Genomic DNA, 11,726 nt, shown 5'->3' with positions numbered 1-11,726 from the left:
ATCAACAGCATGAGTTTATGCAAACAGGGATAAATGAGAGTAACCAGCATGTTGTTTTAGGCAAAAACCCACACAAATCCTTACAAGATTCTGAATGAACAGGAGCAGCACTGGAATATATCTGTCATAACTGAAAAAGCAGGCTGATGCTCCATTGTATCTTGGACAGGCTGTTATTGAAGATTTCACTGCCAAAAAGATCCACAAGACAAACTCTGAAGATAATTCAGAGTAGAAGTTGACACCTATGTTATTAGACCTGACAGTAGTGTGACAAGAAAGCAGGTAACAAGAATCATTATGGAAAACAAAATTGTATTAACTTGTTTGTTTTGTCTCTTTGTGTTTTAATACGTTTTGCAGCAATTCAACATCAGCTTCTCCAAAAATGCAGATATTCATGTTCTCAACTTGTTGTCAAACAAAACAACATCAAGCAACAACCCATACTTCAGCAGTTTTACTTCTACAACCACAGAAATAAATGTTGCTAATGGGCAATAATGCAGTGTCACTGAAGTATCCCAGTGGTAAGTACACGTGATACCAAAGAGCGCTCCCACTACTCCCCCTTGGTTTACCTAGATGGATCTCTTCTACCCAATCTGAGAAACACTTTTCCATAAAGTGTCTTTGTGAAAAAAAAAAATTAACTGGAAAGTTAAAAGAAACAGAAAGATGCAGGTCCCAGTGCTTGGCCCATTAAAGGAGGTACGGAGTGAGTTTCATGTGGAATTTGGAAGGACCTTCCATAGAATTAAATAAATGTTTATTTGCCCTTCTAAGAAAGCTTTGGAATGCTGTTTTGTAAAGAAGGACAGAAGCAGGTATTTTGAATAATTGTTTGAAGGACAAATTTAGAGATCATTCCTACCCAGGACAATTCTCAGGAACATTTACTTTAATCATGCAGTGTAAATGAATCCAGTATTTCCCATCTATTGAGGATGGAGCATTTGTGCCTTTCAACTGCAGTAATTGCACCCTTCAAGCACGGTAACTTGCTACTGCTTAGTCTGACCTACCTTCAACTGAAGCTCCCTAAACTCACTTATGTTAATGGAGATTTAGTTCAGAAAAGGTATGCACATGTCCTTTTTTTAATCTGAAGCACTTTGCTGCAGTTACAGACACATTTTTAACCTGCCCATATGCTTCACTACAAAGCTTCATGGCTTCTGAACAGCTGTGATAGCACTATAGGTTGCCTCCTGAAATAAATAAGCTCTCACCTGCAAAGCTAGGAAAAAAATCCCCATTAAGGATATGTTAGCCAGCTTGCAATAATTATGTTATCATCCACTTCATGCAACCCACTAATAATCAAGAAAGAGAAGAAAACCATCCACATTTTATTTTCTATGTGGTGATGCACTGTCCTTATGGGAAGAGGCGAGTGGCAACATGTCACAGCTTGCCAACTTCAAACACCTTTGTGAATGCTGTCTCTCATCAGTGGACTTGTATTCCCGAAGTAAAGAGTATTAGGTTTCAGTGAAAGACCTGAACTGTTCCATTAATGACCTGATGGATGAGGTAAGGTTCAGTGGTTTTTACTCAAAGCCAGACTTGAAATATTTGAACTCCCTCTCATTTCTGCTTGTCTGTTGTCATGATAGATATTCATGTGGATCCAATCATTAAATAAGTTTCTTAATCAACAGAAGACATCTGAGCTCTTTCCAAAAATACAAAATAGAGGTCACTTAAAATTAGTTAACTGAATCTGTTATACCTTAGTAAAGTGCTGGACCTTTCCAGAGTGTTAAATACAATAAGAGCTTTGCCTCATGATCTTGGCATCATCATCCTTGGACACCAGAATTGTAATATTTAGATATCTTAGTGCATTTAAAACTGACAGTTTCTGTTCTTGTAGAGAGAGATGATAAACAAACCTAGATAAAGATTTCTTGAGGAAAATATCTCATTTTAAACTCAAAACTTTGAAACGAGTATATTAATTTTTCCAGGCTTGGCCTTTTTTAGGTCACACCAAACTAAAAAGAAAAACTTCCCAAAACAAACTAGATGTGATGTCCTTTGCCATTATTGAAATATTTATGCATAAAATATGCTACTGAAATGTCTGAATAAAGTTATGTTATTAATACAACATAATTTAGAAATGTTTGGAACTATATTACTCATGCTTTTATATTAAAATACATTAAACTAGAAAAGTTTCAGTCCAAGTGAAGTATTTTGTAGAATTACAAATACATTAGCAAAAGTTGGGAAAAATACATTAGAATTATAGATTAGATTACTTTGATTATACTGGATAATAGCTGTTTCAAATAAATAATAGCTAATTATAAGACCTTATTAGAGTTTCTAACCTAATTGCTAATCCCCCTTCCCTTTCTCTCTTTCTTAAGACTCCTAACTGCAGATCACAGCTTTCTCTATTGTGCAGCAAGGATAAGCTACTTCCATATGTTGGAGGAAGAGGTACATAAAGGAGCCACTCATTTCATTTTTAAGTATGTGTTTTTCCTAATAAAAAAAGGGGCAACATTTCTCCCCAGACTAAACCTAGTATAAAAAATCAAATACAAACTGAAGCATAGAGGCACAAACCAGAAATCTCATTAATTTGAAAAGGAGACAAAGTTATGTTAATGTTAGCATAAAAAAAAGAGATAAAAAAGTAGTGGGGGAAAATGAAATTGAAGCAATGAGATACTGTGTGATGAGAATAAATAAAAAGTATATTATATATAAATTTAATAAATAACTAATGTAATATATAATATAAAGAAATAAAATATATACTTTTAGAAATTTATTTTATGAAGAATGAAGGTGTGGGGACTGTAATATCTACAAAAATTGTAGTTATTTATAAGCAGAAACATTAGTTTTTTCCTTTATGCTGCTTTTTTAAGCATCATATGTAGACATCTTGAAGCAACAATTTCCTTTTACTTTGCATTAGGATGGGTGAATAATACTGGATTCCCCAGACTCAGATAGAATGTTAAAACCATGGATATTGAAGATCTCCCAAGGGGCTCCTTCAGTTATATTGATATTAGAGAAGGGAAACAGTTTTCATTATAAATACTTCAGAAAAGTGCAGTATCCTTATGACATATCTCTTCACTAAACTACTTTGACAGTTATGATCAAAATAAACAAAAAAACCCACAATGGTTTTATTAATATTGAATATTTTTTTCAAAGAAACACTGTAACTAATCTAATTTAAACTTTTTAATTAACTATCTGGGGGAAAAAAGAGAGTTATAACTTGTCCTATTTTGGATTACTTAAAAGTCAGCAGCTCTACATTTGATTCCTTTGGATCAGTTACCTATTTGACTTTACAAAAGCAGCATTAGTGCAAGTATACTTCTATTAGTTCATTTAAATTCACATAACAAGAAGTAACTGACATATTCATATGAGATTTAGATGAAGGCAACCAATTCTCACCCAATTCTTTTGGAGTGTCTGCTTTTCTTAAGAAAACCCCAACCAAACCAAACCAAACCAAACCAAACCAAACCAACAACCAATCAAACTGGCTATCATATTAAAATTTTAAATTCCATGACAGATTATTTTCAGTTGAGACCTAGATTGCTTTCATATACTGAAAATTTCTAGTCAGTGGTGCTTTCTTTTTGCCCACAAATACCTAATATGTCCAAAAGCAGAAATATTTATGATAGAGGGTATATTTTAAAAGTTGTTTGCTAAACATAGATTTTTCCTTGCTTTTATAGAATAGCTATCATATTAAAAAATGAAAGAATTAAAGCAAAGAATGTGCTTTAAGGATAGATGTGTGAAAGTTTTGTAGATACCTATGAGGTTACAGAGGTATAATTACTAATTAGGTATCATTAACTCAGACATCTAGTGCTTTGCTCAGACTCAGAAATTCCCTATTACCTGCGTGTAATGGGAGTGGATCATGCCCTGTCTTGTTACAAGTGTTCTGCTATGGGATCACATCTTTTGTTTTCTGCCCCTCTTGTGCTGTTACAGCAAAGTGGGATTACACTGAAGGAAGACATTCTTTGGATTGTTAAAAGCTTCTAAAATACAGAACAGAAAACACTAAGAAAAAGAGATGAAGCTCTCAGTTGGACATATAGTTAGGTGAGTATGTTTGGGGCATGTAAAAGCAGAAGAAAAATGGAGTGCAACAGACTTAAAACCACACCCACAAACATAAAAAGGAAAAAGAAAAGTAAAATAAACTGTTGAGGAGTAATTATGACCTGCTAATCCTTTGTGTCTTTATTCTGTTTGTGAACTCTGAAGTCATGACTCATGACAGTTTAGTAGTCTACTGTTTTCTATTTTGTGTTTGTCAGTAGAGGCCCATTAAACATAATTTTTTTGTGGGAAAAGCCATCTCTGTCAGTCCACGCCTCAAAGGTTTCACCCAGCACTGACATCCCTCCTCCATTTATGAGAAATATGTTAGAGCAACAACCATTGTTGGACTGTCCATGACCTTTTAAAGTTGAGACTGCCACCTATACTTGAAAATGAAACTAGGCTTTAGCAACTTCAAAGACATATTTAAACACTTGTGAGCCTATGTACATTTTAGTTCTCCAAAGATATACGCGGGAATAAGTTTCTTGAAGAGTCCTGAATTCCAATGACTCAGATTGTATACTGCAATGCACATACATATAGGTCTTTTTAGGCTTCGGCCATCATTGTAGTTTATTAATGAAACAATTAAAAAATGCAGCTCAGCATATCTTACATGCCCTGAGTGACAGCACTCCAATACTGTAAATCATTACATCACATCTTTATTCCACCTTTATTTATGAATTTTACAAAGTTTCACTTCTTGAATACTACCATGGGAAAAGGCAGGAGGAAGGCTGTGAGAATAACACCATAATGGTTTTATAAGTTACTCTTTTATTGATTACATTTGCAAGTTTAAGCAGGTGATTAGGACTAAATTCTGAAAATTGTCCACTTAACCTGAGTTACCTAAAATATCTCTAGTCAGATATTTTACAATTAAAACACTCAAAATTCAGAGGTACTTAAAAAATGCAGCCATTTACTCATTCTCTTTCTCACTCCTCTGTGCTGTGAAGCAGTGATACCACCTTCTTTTGAAAAGAATGTTCTTTTTACATTTCATTGATACAACTGAACCAAAAGTATGCATAATTTAAAATCATCAAGAAAATTAACAGAAGCTGGTAATGAAAGTTACGCCTTGGGCACACTTATTACTCCTCTGCAACTTATGAACTGTGAAAGGAGCTTGCCTTGGAGTGTTACACGTATTAGTGATAGATTCTTCAAACCCTGGACAGGGTTCAGGGTAAGACAGTAGGACGCATGCTAGCAATGCTTCAATAAAGTACATACACACTGCCACTATTCTCTGGAAACATTACTGTATCTGCTGGTGACTAAGCATGTAAGTATCAAGCTGCCCAGACCTGGAGCTTCCCTTATTTTTTCAAATTTCTTCTGGTGTACTCACACCAAATAGGTCAGCAGAACATTAAACCCTTCTAGCCTGATATGCTGTATCCTGCCATGTATTGTGTGGCTTCCACTCCTGTAGTGTATGAGAAAGCAGAGAATCAATTCAATTTCCTGGAGGCAAACATGCTCAGATCCCTTCACAGTTTCTTTTGGGGAAGTCCACCTCAAATTAAGAACAGTCTTTAGAAGCAACAATATTTTGGAACTGTATGGAAGAAACAAAACCAGCAAAAGCCAAGAGAAGTATGGATAATTGACAGCTGACTGAAACGTACATTGGGTGTCCAGCCCTCAGTGGGCTGTAGCACCCACTGGCCAGCTTTTCTGTCATGAAAGGAATCACATTCAGCACTAGACTGTGTTTGCTCCTTGCCTGAAATTGTGTAGCTAGTAGAGAAGAAAGTAAGGAAACAGACCAGTCCTTTTTCCTACTAACTGTGCATGGTTGGTTTGGTTTGGGTTTTTTGATACAATACAAAATCATTCATTCAAGCAGCATATTCACTATGGGGTTTTTTTCTGTGTGCTGCTCAAGAAAGCAACAGCCTGGAAAGGTAAGACTGACCTTCATGTTCCTGTCCTCTTCTTGTCTTGATGCAGACAGTGAGCTGTGCTCTTTAGAAAAAATATCTTCCAAGGCTCACCCTGGATGTGTGTAAAGGCTGATCTAGGTCAGGGGGTTGTCTATCGAATCCTGACCCATTCCACAATTATTTCCTTGTCACTCTGTACCAAAATTACTTCCAGCAATGACAATCTAATCACTGAGTCTGAATAGAAACAGACTCCTACTATAGTCCTGAGCAATGCCAGGTAGCTCCAAGTTTCCCTGCCCCAGAAACCTGGTGTAAATTCTCAAGATGACCACAAACAGACCAGAGCTCAGTTTTACTGTTCAGAAGTTTTTACAGCAATTCCTTGTATAGAATAGTAACAATCCTACAAATGGCAAACCCACAGTAAATGCTGTCAGCATACTCAGGTGAAGATGAGAGGAGATATGCAGGAGATGAAGTGGAAACTTATTTTTATATTTGGGGTACACATAGAAGTAGAGAAATTCCACTATATTTTACCAGAAAGATGTACAGTGCTAAATGTTTTTATATCAATTTTAAAAAATCACCATCCGCAACCAATAAAATAATAACACCTGCTCCCACAATGGAGAGTTCTGGGCACAGCTGTGTTTGTCTGACATCATACTGCTCTACAGCCCTGCCTGAGCCAAAAATCTCTAGTCAAGAAGTGACCTAAACATATGTTCTGCAACTGGAGAGGTATGTTTTTGTAGCATGTGCAGATATGCTTAAACTGGCTGTGATCTATCTAGCTCAGATAAGAGCTGCTGGGAAGGGGTTCAGTCTTGGCTAACAAGCCAGGTGCATACCTGAGAACAGGCTGGCCTGTAGACACTGCACTGAAGTCACCATGTCACCGTGCAGATGTACTCTGAGAGATTTATTCCCAGTGAAAGCTAACACACTCAGCTAGTGTTCAATATGTTCTTTTAAAAGAGGTTGGGAAGATTACCAAAAGTATAATTACACTAGAGAGTTGGAGACCTAATTAATCACACATTGACAAGATCCCTTATGCTGAGACATTTCACAGAGAGCATTGGGAGTGCCTTAAGTAACTTCCTCAGGTACATACTTTGGGAGTGAAGAATAAATTAGTAGGAATTTGGCTGGACACAAAGGAAACCTTGGAATGGAGCTGGGGGCTGGACCAAGCTCACTGAAACTGGTCTTTTTCTTCATTTTTAGAAAAGATGGATTAGCTATTGGTATACCCAAAAGATCATTTGCATCATGGCAGGAGTGAAAATGCTCTTGAGGATGCTTTTTTCCTAACTGTGCCTCCAAAATTAGATACTAAATAATTTGACTTTCAAAGATAGTCAGCATTTGACAGCAATCTTTGATTTCTTGCCAGGAAGGGACTGATTCCACTAACACCCAACTATTGCACTTGCATAAGCATATCCATTAAGTTCAAAGGAATTTAGTGGATATACTCATACTGGTGAATATCTTCATATGCTTAGAATATATTCTTGTCCAGAGTGGATTCAAAGTTCCTCAGTTTTCACAGGGCTTATAATGAGGGTTCTGGCTTTCATTTCATTTTTTACATAAAGGTGTTTCCAAAAATCTCTCCTGCATTCAAGCCTAATTTTATTCCCTGCCTATCAGTTTAGTATAACTCTAAGAAATTATGCTCCTTTTAAAAATAAAACATCACAAAATCTCCTCTCCTTCTTTCATATTGCTGAACTTAGAAAAGCCTGAAAATTTGCGGACTTTTCTCCAATGTTTGAAGACTGGGACTATAAAAAAACAAATCCTATTGAAAATGTAGTGAAACTACCAATCTGGAGCAACAGCACCTCAAACCCAGATGCAATTGTGGCTGCAATAATAGAATTAAGCCTAACGCGTCTCCTGGCAGGACTTTACATCCTCTCTCCACCAGATAGTGCTGTTTCTCCACAGAGCTATGGAGGATGCACAGGCCAGGGAAAGGTCAGGGGCTGTCTGAGATTACAGGCTGCTTACAGCTTGCTCGTCCCTCCTTTCTGCTGCCACCGCCAGTACCTGAAACAGGGCAGGCGCAACCTAAAAAGGACTTGCGGGAGTAAAACCGTGCCTTGAGAGGCCGCTGCCTGCAAGTGACTGCGAGCTGGCGGTGCCATTGCTGCTGTCCATTATTAGTTTTATGTATCCACTTTCCTAAATAAAAATGAAAATAGAAGCTGATGCAATTCAAAAACCTGAGTTTTTACGGTCTCTCGGGGGTCTTTTCCTTTTCTAGTTGAGCAGCACTGAGAGCAGCCCTGACACAAGGGCTGTTTTCTCTCAGAGTGCTGAACATAGGGGCTTGTACTGGCAAAAGTTACTTCTGGAAGGTAGACAGATCACCTTAACCTGAGTCTAGATACCCTGTAGACCCTCCATGTATTTAAAAAACAACCCCACAGATGGGAAAAATAGCTAAAACATAGTAAAACTTCAGGCCATGGTTTACTGTGCTGCTGCAGCCTTTGTAACAGAGTACAGAAATGCAGCTGGAGTACTTCTTACTGCCCTTCTGCAGGAGAAATACTGCAAGTGCTGCATCTTCCTCTCCAGACTTCCCCATGTGAAACAGAATAGCTTTTGCTTTCCGGCTCTCAAAGATTGAAATCCTTCTGTATGCACAGCAAAATAAAATAAAATAAAATAAAATAAAATAAAAAATTCAAGCAAACAAATATTAAACTTTTTGAGTGGAAAATGGTATTTACATTGGGAATGTTCTTTGCTGTCTATTACTTAAAATTTTTGAGACCATTGAGCTTTTAGATGAACTTCCAAGAAGCATTGTAATGTTGCTCCATGTACCTGAGTTACTGGATTTTAAGAATACTATTCCAGGGTACTTTGGTTAAGAACTTCTTAGTGATGAAAGTTCAGTCTTGACATAGACATGCTTTTCAGAAATATATTAAAACCCAAAAAATCTAAAACCAAATTAAAACTGTGCAAGATATTTGTATTTTCCTAAACAGTGTAAGGCTGGAGCTGTCTGATCCTAAGTGAGCTTTTAAATCTCTGTTCATGCAGGCAGACATTTATCCTTTGAAGATATTACTTGTGGAAGCCAACTTTAGCTTGCTTCAGTGCATGGAAAAGTGCAGATGGCTTGAATTAGGCCTAGCTAGGTATGCAGTAGACTGTATTTGTAATTAGCCAAATATAAGGGCTATTTATTATTTTGTATGTTGTGTTAATAGTGTTTGTATTTATTCAGACTTTCATAATATGCATGTGTATTCTCAGAGAGATGCTAGGTCATTAAACTCACCATGGAGACTCTGTTTACTTACCTTGGGCATACAGAATACATACAGTTGCAGTTCTCTAAAAATAACCAGAAAAAAAATAAACAGTGTATCAGTTTGGCTTTTATGTTTTCCAGTAAGTATCTAAAGAAATGGAGCATACTATTTACATTGTGCTTGTTGAGAAAGAACACAAAGACATCCAGATTAAAGATTTAATTATACAATTCTTTCTCACACACTAAATGTAAGACCGTACAGCTTAATATATAGTACTGTATGCATCAGGTAGTGAATGGGGCTGGGAGGAAAGGAGCAGGTCCTTCTTGTATTTCTGGTGGGGCCTGCCAGTATGGTCCTTTTCAAAAGTAACATGATAAATGTATCACGGCTGCTGTGAGACCAGGAAAGGCTGAATTGCAAAGGAAGACATTTCCCGTAATTGGCTCCATACCACAGCTTTGTATCAAACGATTCTGCTTGGAGATTGTCAAGATGATAATGAACATGGAGATTTTACTGTACTTCTATTTTGACTAGTAGACTAAGTGGCAACAGGCACCAGAATGTCTGTCTTCCATTAACGCGTACGCTCTCGTGACCCATTGGCTTCATTAGTACTGTATCTCCTAACTGGAAACTGCTCTGGAAGCACAGATACTGGACCTGTTTCATTAGCTCCAAATATAACACCTGCCTCCTGAGCCATTATCTGCAGAAATCCATAATTATCTGTTCTTTCCTCTCCAGTCAGGAATATCAGGTCCAGATCAAGGACTGGGTGCTCATCTTTTATGTCTTTATTCAACTGGATCCAGGCAATACAGCTTGTTTCTACTTTGGTGATTCTTCGAAGCACCCCAGCCGCTCTCCTGGGTGCCAGAACTGATGCTTTTTCTCCTGTGATGTTACAGTGAACTCAAATCCCATCAAAGGGCGAAGTCCGTCCATTTCCTGGTGACTTTCTCAACACAAGCACACACACACAAAGGCAAAATCAGTGGCTAAAAATAATTAAGGCATTAATAATTTTCACCATGGGAAATCATCCAGATCCCAAGTACGTTTGTCCTGAGGAGAAGAAAGTCAGGCCGCATGTAGCTTCACGGGTATCTCATAGGGTATTTGGTACGGTAATGAAAAATTACTGAGATCTTTCATGACGTGCAGATAACTTTCAAGTACACAGTACGCACACCCTTTTACCCTTTCAGAAGGGTTTGTGTTTTTTTTCCCTTTTCAGTACGCTTGCAGGGCAGTGGCGACCGCCGTCCTGCGGTCTCCCGCTCAGCGCCAGCTCGGAGCAGCGGGGTTGCGCCGCGGGTTGAGGTGAGGCAGGCACGGGCCAGGTGATCGCGGCAGACAAAGGGGCTGGCAGTGCCCGACCGCCACGGGGCGCCAGGGGGGCCAACAGGCGGTTCTGTCCCAATCCAGGCAGCGCCTCCCGGCCGGGGGAAGGGCAGCCGCGGGCCGGGCCGAGCCGGGCCGGGCGGGGCGGGCCTCGGGAGGCCGCTTCCCCTGGCGGCGCTCGGCACTTTCCGGTGCTCACACACCGCGGGAAAAGTCTTCCCCCCCCAGCCCGGCCCGGCCCGGCCCCCGCTGACGTAGCGCTGTCTGTGCCGCTGCCGCGGCGGGCGGGGGCGGCGGAGACGCGGGCCGGGGCTCGGGGCTGTCAGGCGGCGGGAAAGGGCGGGGGCGGCGGAGTTCGCTGCCCGTCCGGCGCGGGCAGAGGCGTTCCGGGGATCACGGAGAGAAGGGCGATGGGCGGGAAGCCCTGCGGGAAGGGGCGTCCGCCGGCAACGCGGCGCCAGAAGCGCCCGGCGCGGTGTGAGTGGCGGTCCCGGTCCGGTCCGGACCTTGGTGGTCAAACACGTTAATAAAGGCGGTCAGGGAGGAAGGCGTCTGGGGGTTTATCCACCTTTGGTTCACCACTTTATCCTGTGAGGAGGAGGAGGAGGAGGTGGAGGAGGCGTGTAGAGGACCGGCAAGCCCAGCCCTGGGAGCGCGACCCCCGCCGCGGTTCCTGGCTGGTGGCGGCCGCGCTGCTCCCCCAAGAGGCAAAACTTTCTACACACACACACACACACACACACACACACACACACACACACACACACACACACACACACACACACACACACAGAAACACACACGCACGGCCGGGGCTGCCGCCGCCGCCGCTCACTCGCCCCACACACACACACACTGACGTCTTTTGCGCATTTCCTGCGTTGGAGCGAGCGGCGGAGCGGCACCGGCAGCGGGCGGGGGCTGCGCGGAGGGAGGCGGCCGGCGGCGGCCGAGGGGAGGCGGCGGGCGAGAGGCGGGCGGGGGGCGGCCGGCGGGAGGCGGGAGGGAGGCGGCGGCGGCTCTGCCCATCGTCAGGGCGGCGGCCGCCCAGCCGGAGCCCGCC

General features: G+C 40.9%; 1 long non-coding RNA gene across 1 annotated transcript; it reads left to right on the top strand.

Annotated features, from left to right (window-relative positions):
• The first annotated feature begins 363 nt into the window (after positions 1-363).
• LOC111927601 (uncharacterized) lies at positions 364-4,089 on the top strand. The gene is made up of 4 exons (XR_002863652.2): positions 364-530; positions 1,391-1,536; positions 2,382-2,486; positions 4,000-4,089. It is a non-coding gene; the product is annotated as an uncharacterized LOC111927601 (long non-coding RNA).
• The last annotated feature ends 7,637 nt before the right edge of the window (positions 4,090-11,726 follow it).

This window comes from Cyanistes caeruleus, chromosome 2 (assembly GCF_971803275.1).
Source record: "Cyanistes caeruleus chromosome 2, bCyaCae1.hap1.1, whole genome shotgun sequence".
Lineage (NCBI taxonomy): Eukaryota > Metazoa > Chordata > Aves > Passeriformes > Paridae > Cyanistes > Cyanistes caeruleus.
The sequence above is the reverse complement of the archived record's forward strand: the minus strand, read 5'-3'. Positions and strand labels throughout refer to the sequence as shown.